Consider the following 7,978-nt stretch of genomic DNA (forward strand, 5'->3'; position numbering starts at 1 on the left):
AAACCCCCAAAAAAAAAAAAAAAAAAAAAAAAAATCACTTAGTTCTCTGAAGTATAAATAAAAGAGACAAATAGCCAAACTAACCAAAAGAAAGGAAGAAAACATCCATATCCACTCAATTAGCAATGAAAAAGGCAAAAATCACAATTGGACACTACAAAATTTCAGTGTTAAAAGTAACTACTTCAAAAATCTATATTCCAAAAAATTAGAGAATGTAGAAGAAACAGATAGATTCCTTGACATACAACACAACTGAACCAAGATACAAAAAAAAACTCTGAATAGTCCAATAGTAGACAATGACATTGAGGCAGTAATAAAAACCCAACCAAGAAAATCCTACAACCTGATTAATTCACAGCAAACTTTTATGAGAACATCAGGGAAGAATTAATGTGCCAGCATTCTTCAAACTCTTCCACATAAGTCAAATGAAAGGAACATTGACAAATTCATTCCTTGAAGCTAGCACTACCCTGATCATAAAACCAAACAAGGATCTAACAAAAAAGAATACTATGAACCAGTTTCATTAATGAATATAGAAGCAAAAACCCTGAACAAGATACATGAAAACACACTATAAAAATCATTTAAAAGATCATATATCATGATCATGTTGGTTTCATCTCTGAAATGCAAGAATGATTCTACATACATAAATCAATAAATGGAACAGATCACAGAAACAAGGATGAAAATCACAACTTTATATTAATAGATTCAAAAAAGCCTCTGAAAAAATACAACATCCATTCACAATTTTTTTTTTTGTACCAGGGATTGAACTCAGGTCCTTGTGCATATGAGGCAGGCAACGGAACCACTGGGCTAATCTCCGGCTACCAATTCACGATTTTTTAAAAAAATCAATGAAAACTAATACAGAAGGACAATAAAAGCCATTTATGACATACTTGCTGCCAAGATGATATGAAATGGGGAAAAGCTAAAAGCATTCACACTAAAACCAGAGATGACACAAGGATGTCCACTGTCACCACTCCTGTACAAAACAGACCTACTTGAAAATGTAGCCAGAGCAATTAGGCAAGAGAAAGAAACAAACTGAATTCAGATAATAATGGAAGAAATCAAAATGTCTGCAAATGACATGATCCTTTAAACAGAGATTCCAAAAATCTCCACAAAATTCAGGAACATGGCAAAATGTAAAATAAACACGTAATAATCAATAGTATTGCTCTGCTTGGCCCACTTCTTAGGTGAGGAACAACAGAGCACCAAAGCAGCAGGGATCCTCCGGTAGGCTCAGCCCAGGGCAGCAGAGGAACCCAGCCACACCAACAAAGCAGTATCGGTGACTAAGCCCTCCCCCTGCAAACAAGAGAAAGAGGGCCTCTGAGGCTCCTAGATGAAAACGGAAGCCCACTGGAAAAGTGAAGAAAACCTCTGTGATAAAGGCAGACCACACCACCATAGCTGATTACTCGGGAGGGACCAGCACCTCACATCAGAACCTGGTTTAACTCCAAGGGAAACACAGCTCGAACATGCAGCAGCACCTTGCAGAGTTCACCCCAGCAGGAGGTCAGAGATCTCAATTTGGGCCGCCAGAAAGAAATCAGCCTGAACCTCAAGGGACAGAGGCGGGCTTGGTGAAATTAACTTAGATCAGCACACTGCTGCCCACACTGTCTACTGTATAAGAAAGGCATAATCTGAAGGAGGCCCTCTGTTTGTATTTTTTGTTTTCAAAGTAGTATTTTTCTCTTATCTTTATCATTTTTTAAAACTAGTCTATCTTCTTTTCTCAAAATGTTTTCCTTTATCTTTTCCTCTTTTCTTTCTCTTTCTGCCTCTCACTCTCTCCCCCACCTTGAGCTTCACTTCTCTCCTTTTCTATTTCTATTCCTATCCTAATTCAAACTTATTTTCTTTCTTTTGCTTTTTTTCCTCTTTAGCCTTCTCTCAACTGCCATTAGTTTTAAAAGAAAGTGATTATTGCCGTTAGTCTGTTCTATGCTTGTGTATATTTTGTTCTGTCTTGTCCTCAACAGCTTGTTAGAGTTTGTGTGATCTTCCGGTATCCTCTGACCTCACTTCTAATGATTCTCTATGCTATCTCTGCTTCCCTCCCCAACTCCTTCCAAATCTCAATAGTGAAGGGTAAACTTGCTCTACTGAAGAATTTATTCACTATAAACATATTTTGGACTGGTCCTTAACTTTTATTTAATCCACACAGTTAAAGGTGGTAGACTCATAACTACCACAACTTCTCATTTTCTAAGCTGTGCTTGACGCTACTCTGTTGCTGACTGTAACCCTTGGGCTGAGGTGAAGCCATTAAGAATCATGCTGCTATAAACACAGGTATGTATGTATCTCTCTGTAAGATGGCGTCTCTTAACTCCTGCAGGAAGATACCTAGACAGGGAACAGATGGATCAAACAGAATTTCTAGTTACAGTTTTTTTAGGCACCTCCATACTGATTTCCATAGTAGTTATATTAGTTTACATTCCCATCAGCATTCTTTCTAGGATAAGAGTGAATCTCACTATTACATTGCACTTTGCTAATGTTTGGCCCATTTGTAATCAGGTTTTTAAAATTTAGTTCTTTGTATTTTGGGGGTAACAGTCCTTTATCAGTTATTTATCTCTTACAGGAATTTTCCTCAAATCTCTTCACTTGTTTTATCTTTCTCTGCACAGATTATCTTAACTTTTTGCAGAGAAGTTAATTTTAGTTAAATCCAGTTTACCAATTATTTCAGTAATTATTCCTTTAGAGTGTATCTAAAAAAGTCATCACTTTTTTATGCAAGAACATCTACGTTCTCTCTTATGTTCTAAGAGTCTTAAAGTTCCGCGATTTATATGTAGGTCTATGATTTCTCAATTACTTCTTATAGAAAATGTAAGGCATGTATCTAAAGTTTTCTGCATGTAAATGTTATGTTATGCCAGTATCACTGTTGACAAGACTATCTTTGCTCTACTACACTTTTTTCTTTTTTTTCCACCTTTTAATTCATTAATGTTACTGGTACATTTTAGGTATACAGTTTGCTGACATTCACTATTGGGAATGTGTACCTTTACACAATACATCTTGGTTCTTTTTTTTTTCCCCATTCCCCTGCCATCCCTTCAATTGCTCCACTCCTGCCTATTTACAAAGCCTTTGTTTCCATATTTCCCTTTTTTCATATTTATTCCTTCTTTCCTCTTCCTACGCCTACCACTTTCCCTTCCCCACTTGGGCCTTTTCTTCCCATTTCACATTATGTATTCTACATTTTACTTTACACTTTTGATCTTATCAAAGATCAACTTACTCTATATGGGCCTATTAAGAGTGCTTTTTTAAAGGAGACCTATGCTCTCTGTACTTCTAGTAGAAGAAAAATGATGGACCCCTCTTTGGGCACAAAAATATATCTGTCTGCTCATTTGCAGTGACGCTACATAGCTATTTCATTTGGCCTGATTTTTTTTTCTCCAACTTATAAAAAAGATGATTTAAAAAAAGAAGCTAGGAAAAAATAACAATTACACTGTCTTTTGTCAAAGGCAACTTTTCCAAGGATTTCAGATTTAAAAGAATTATTTTTATATTGTTTCCCAATTTTGTGTCTGCCAACTTTGGTAGCAGAGCATCGGCAACACAAGTGGTTAGCAACGCAGTACCAAAAAAAGACAAGCTTTATGTTGTTGTTGTTGTTGTTAAATTCACAGGAGTGTAAGTATGACAACAATTAAGTAAAAAAAAACTTGCTCTATATTCCTAATTTGAAAGTTAAAAACTTATGCTTTCTAACTTTATAAAAGATTACCATAGTTATATCCCCTAAAAGGTAAAATAACTGCAAAACCAAATCAAGTAGAAGGAAAAGAAAAAAAATGAGCAAGAATTTCACGATAACTTTTCCAAAATATGGGCTTTTCAATATCACTATTCTCCTTGTGATTTTCCTACTATGTCAAAATTTTGGTATATACGAAATTGCTTCACCAAGCAAGAGAAAACTGATTAAAAGGAGAATTTTGGTGTCAATTTCAACATGGATTTCTAAAATGATTCTTAGTCTTAAAACAGCATCCTTTTGAGGTCTCATAACTGCTGTTAAGTGTCCCCTTGTAGAGTATATGTGGCCACACAGCAAATAATTCTTGAACTATCTTTATCTCTTCTTCAACAGATTTAACAGATTTGCTGAATTTCACCCAGCAGTATATCATAGCACCTATCACTTCCAGGAACAAAAATACTTCGCACAATGCAAAAATTATTTCTTCACCAACAGTGCCAGATCTCTTTCAGGGAGAAAATTTCATTTTTTTCAGGAAAATGTCTTCATAGGAAAGTTAGAAGAAAGTGCATTTGTTTGGAGGTTGACAAAGGCCAAAACAAAAGAAGAAAAAGCTAAAATTTTCTGCACTAAAAGCACTTTCTTGGAAAGTGGAGGAAGTGAAAGGACAAAGAGACAGTGAGGGGCAAAGAGGGCCCAGAAACAAAATCAGGGAGCTGGAGCTCACCACTCAGAAATAGCTATAGGACTTCCAAAAGTGGGAGTTTCGAGTTACATGAGCTACTTCATATAAAACTTTTCATATTCTCGGACATTTTTAGAGGCATTTCAAAGGGATGTGGCTACATTCAAAGCTCTTCAGTTAGTAAGAGTTAAAAAGGTATGCTTTGAAATATTTTTGTCTGGACTTAACATGTGCAAACTTGTGTTTTCTTGTCATTATTCCCTAAATAATCAAGCATAACAACGATATACCGTGTATAAGATAGAGACAATATAAGGCACATGAAAATATGTGCACAGCTTTATGCAGATACCATGCCATTGTATGAGCTTCCACAGACTTAGGGACCCAACCCTGGAAACTGTCCTCTACAGATATCGAGGGATCATTGCACTGTGCTTCAAAACAAGATACAATTTAACAGTGTGACGACCTGCTGTTTCTCAACATGATTCTTCTGTGTTGCTCACAGCGGACTCAAACTTGCACTCCTCCCACCTCAACCCACCAGTGTCAAGGGTTATAGGCTAGAGCCCCGCACCACTCGACTAAAAAAAAAGGTTTTCATAGAGAAGGAGAACAAGGAGAAGGGAAGGAGAGGAGAAAGGAAGGAGGAAAAATTAGGAGAAGAAAGAAACAAAAGCAGATGGTGGCAGAGAAGGAACAATTCATAGCTCACCAGTGAGTTTTCCCGTTTCTTACTGCCCTGACTGGGTCATGTGCCACCCCAAATTCAGACCCTGTGCCAAAGGAATTCTATGTCTTATTGGGCAGAACTGAAGCACAAAGGCCAATATCCATTCCTGGACTCCAGGACAGACTCAATTCCTTAGAAATACACACTGCCCCATGCATATTCAGCAGGCATTTGAAGAATAAAATATTTAGGAGTGAAAAAGTGCTGCAATCAAGGAGGAAAAAGGGAAATGAGACATTTAAACATCTTCAAAATTAACCATCTTAAAGAAGGGTAGAATGGCACTAAAAAAAATCTGAGAGGTTAAAAATAACGCCAATATAAACTGAAAAAATAAGGCTATTAAAAAACGTTTTGAGAGTCAAAAATACTTTTTACCTATAGCATGACAAAAATTGTGAAAAATGACCATGTTAGTACATCTAAAATTTACTGTAAGACAAATAATACTATTTTGGAGGGAGAATAAGGTGTTCCACAACATACTGGGTAGTAAGAATGAAAAACAAAAAAAAGAATGTAAAATGTGCATTCATACATACGGACACAGGAGGAATTGCTCTATTCTAGGAACCTGACTACACCAGTCCCTAAGGACCTTATTACAGATATATGTCACATTACCACTGCTTTTCAACAACTGACACATTTGCTAATCCTTGCTCTCACTGTGTGCTTCATCAAATCACAGTTGATGTACTATTTGGCTGCTCTGTAGATTATACTACTACATGAAAAAGAACATCTGGATAGCCCCATTAAATGCTGTTCATTCTGAATTAATTAGCTGGCATTCTGGCACATGGGTAAGATGCGCATACATGAGGTTCTCTCCTATCACTCATCTCTAAGAAACTGGCATACTCTATATTACAGTTGAAATACACTCTTGCCACTGCGCTCAATTACAATGGCATGCAGAAATGTTACCTCCGGGTAGCTACTCAGACAACCTTTGCGGAAAATTATGTACCTACGTTTCCTTTTCAACTTTCGCAAGGGTTGCCACCAATGAGGACTGCTCTCTGCCCTATGCAGCAGGCATGTATTAACCAAATGACAAGCTCTCAGTTTGTTTTGAATGTATTCATTCCTCATCCTGCCTGGTAATACGAGAGGCACTCCATTCACAACACAAAGACCTGAGTCCAACACAGAAGGTAATGTGCTCTCCCTCCTCCCATCCTTCTTTGTTTACACTTATAATTTCCTGCAGATTTAAGTTCAAACAGGACTTTTCTCTTAGGTGAGCAAACTCCTTTTTATAACTTCATAGTTGTAAAAAAAGGAGAGGATTTTTTGCTTATCTAAGCAAATCCATTATGGTCTCTGAGCTGTTTTCTCACCTCTAAATGTACCGAGTCAAATGCATCATGCTTAGAGCCTCCTCAAACCGTAACTCTCCCAGAACCTATGGCTGATTCTCCTTTGGAAGAAAAAAGGACTGTATTTTAGTCACCATCCTTTGAAAATAGAATATTAAGGTGTGTACTTTTTCCTACCAATTATTTTCACATCAATGGAATTTCTCACATAAACTGTTTAAAAGCCTTCACATCCACAATATTTGCCTATGCTTTATACTGTAATCTCTTCCTTGCAAGATATCTATAAATACACATTTATCTTTCTACATAGATATCTATAGAGATACACAGATATAGACTGCGTGAGCACCGTATATGGCTTGTCTTGATCCTAACGTAACTAATTTAAAACCTCCCAAACAAACCAGCAAACAAAATTATTTATAGGACAAATCAGGGAGATGTGAACACCGGATATGTGACAGTGGTATACAATGACTGATTTTTATGGGAGTGCAGGAAGTAGGCTAACAGTATGGGTCTTATTTTATGGGGTTTTTCTTTGTTTTAATAAAAGCTCTATCATTTGAGATATATGTTGAAAATTTTACAAAGTTATACTAAACCTAGGACTTGCTTTAAAACAAGCAGCAGAGGGGAGATTAATTAAAGGAAAAAAATGGAACAAAAGTAGACAGTAATTGATTTTGGTGGATACATGAGGTATTGCACATTTAATTTTTTCAATTTCATGTTTTCAATTTTTCATAATAATTTGTTTTACACAAAGAAATATGTGTTTGGCTGAGAATAGTAAATGGCCTTTTGGACATTTCACATAAATGAACCATAAAAGATAGAATTTTAACAACAAAGAAGAATAAGAAGAGGATGAAATAAAGAGCATGACAAAAAGAACAAAAGAACCCCAAAAGGAGAGAGAGACAGACAGACAGAAACACACACACTGAAACTGGCAATGCTACTGGTGGATAAACTACACAAAACCAAAGGCAACACACTCAAGGTATTCCTCATTACCTTACAGACATTTCCCAGAACAGCACTGCCTTTTCTGGAGCTCAGAACAAGCTACTCCAAAAAATGGATACTGGAGAGCTAACATTTCAGCTGGAGGTACAGGAGATGTGGCAGGTGCTGCAAGAATTCACAAACCTTCATCCCTGAATGAGGTCATAATCCTCACATGGAAAGCACGCCCTTAAACTTGGAGCAAAGAGGACTGTGTCCAAAGATGGAGGGACCACACAGGACTCTGAATGAAGAGGCTTTTCTGTTCCCCCAGGTTACTATACTTACCCCATATCATCCCTTTCCCTCAACTTTTCATCAAAGCTAGTATAAACATGTTATTTCTGCACCTATTTTGGTCTTTGTTTCATTATGAAGGCTCTCAGGTCATCCAAAGCTAAATGAACACTAAATAAATACATGTTTTCCTTTTG

General features: G+C 36.7%; 1 long non-coding RNA gene across 1 annotated transcript in view; it reads right to left on the minus strand.

The window, feature by feature from the left end:
- Nucleotides 1-7,648, minus strand: part of LOC104860904 — an 11,012-nt gene extending 3,364 nt beyond the window's left edge. The window contains exon 1 of the long non-coding RNA XR_779850.1: nucleotides 7,554-7,648. This is a non-coding gene — a long non-coding RNA (uncharacterized LOC104860904). The remainder of the gene's footprint in view (nucleotides 1-7,553) is intronic.
- Between the last annotated feature and the right edge of the window lie 330 nt (nucleotides 7,649-7,978).

Source organism: Fukomys damarensis, unplaced genomic scaffold (assembly GCF_012274545.1).
Source record: "Fukomys damarensis isolate Sample0158 unplaced genomic scaffold, DMR_v1.0_HiC HiC_scaffold_9, whole genome shotgun sequence".
NCBI lineage: Eukaryota > Metazoa > Chordata > Mammalia > Rodentia > Bathyergidae > Fukomys > Fukomys damarensis.